This window comes from Gavialis gangeticus, unplaced genomic scaffold (genome assembly GCF_001723915.1).
Source record: "Gavialis gangeticus isolate Ggan-Ray unplaced genomic scaffold, GavGan_comp1, whole genome shotgun sequence".
Taxonomy (NCBI): Eukaryota; Metazoa; Chordata; order Crocodylia; family Gavialidae; genus Gavialis; species Gavialis gangeticus.
Window position 1 is genome coordinate 125,574,245 of NW_017729024.1, and position 1,459 is coordinate 125,575,703.

Genomic DNA, 1,459 nt, shown 5'->3' on the forward strand with positions numbered 1-1,459 from the left:
TCCTGGGAGGAGTCCAGCACACACCTCCTGGGGGTGTGGGCCACTAGACCTGTGTGCAGAATGACAGGAGGCTGCCTGGGGCCAGTAGCAGCACCAGTCTTCCCAGCACTGGGTTCAGGTTGGGGCCAGTGCTGGTCCCAGGGTGCAGTGGCAACCTGCTGTCATCCATGCGCAGATCCAGGAGCCTGCACCCCAAGGAGGAGTCTGGCACAGCCTCACAGCCCTCCCGGCCAGATCTGTGCGCAGGATGACAGGAGGCTGCTGCTGCTGGCAAATGACATGAGTTTTGCTTGTCAGCAACTTGAGGTGCAGTTTCCCATAAACCCCTGCACCTATCTCTTTGAAACTTGGTAGGCTGCATGCCCTCAGAAGGGACTACCATCCCTGCAATTTTCATCTGAATCAGGCAAGAAATGACAAACTTATAGGCATTTTCATGATTCCCCATTATAGCCTATGGGCGAAACATCAAAATGCATTGAATCAATGAAAACAGTTTTGACGAAATGAAATGGAACAGTTCTTCGAAATGAAACACTGTCCCTTCGAAATGGCGACACAGAAGTCGGAACGAAATGGTGCTATTTCACACAGCCCTAGTATTCATGATTACCAAATTGATGTGATTGTGTATTTAGTTTTTTGTAGTGCACCAGCAGATATAAATTTATAATAGCTTTTCAAAGTCACATGTGGTATAAGATCCTTAAACCTTTAGTATTTTAAAATACCATTGGCTATTGTTTAGCTACATTACCAAAGAGGCCTCACTGACAGCTTTCTTCCAAAAATGCTGTTCCCTCCCTAGGAGAGGAGAGAGCCTTGTGGCTCCCTCTCTCTATTTGAAGAATGATTTGGGAATGATTAGAAACGATGATAAGGGCTACACAAGGATTTCAGATATATTGTTTACTGTTGGACAATGTTGCTGCTACTTCCCTTTGAACCAACTCATATTTGTAATACATTTCACAATCTATGACAATGGTACACATTTTTAAACCATAAACTTGCGTTATGTTGCATTTGAAGTTATGACTACGTACAATCTGTTCAGTGATTTCATTGGTTTCACAGAAACTAGAATACCTATTGTCATGGAATCTGTGTTGAACAAAAATTTAAAAATAGCATAGACTAGCCTTCATGAAAATATTTCCACAGCCACCTTTGCTCCCAGTATGGATGTTTTAGTTCTTGTTTTGTTTTGACTCCTTATTTACTTTTTGTCTCTTCCCCTCTACTCTTCCAACTGTGGGGTGGACCTGGTAATATGCTACTAATAAGGGAGGGCCTTGTGAGAGAAATGAATCTTTTCCTGTTGTAAAAACACCTTAACAAAAGATAAGGCTTTAACAATTGGAGTCTAAGATACTTGCAAAAAGGTGTCCTGTCCCATTTCTTCCTGCCCCCCCCGAGTGGTGTCGGGCAACACGGAGCTGGGAAGCCAAGCTCGCGG

At 43.9% G+C, this 1,459-nt stretch overlaps 1 long non-coding RNA gene across 3 annotated transcripts in view; it reads left to right on the forward strand.

Moving 5' to 3' along the window:
- The window catches only part of LOC109297692, a 38,687-nt gene that overhangs the window by 10,113 nt on the left and 27,115 nt on the right, over window positions 1-1,459 (forward strand). The window lies entirely within an intron of this gene.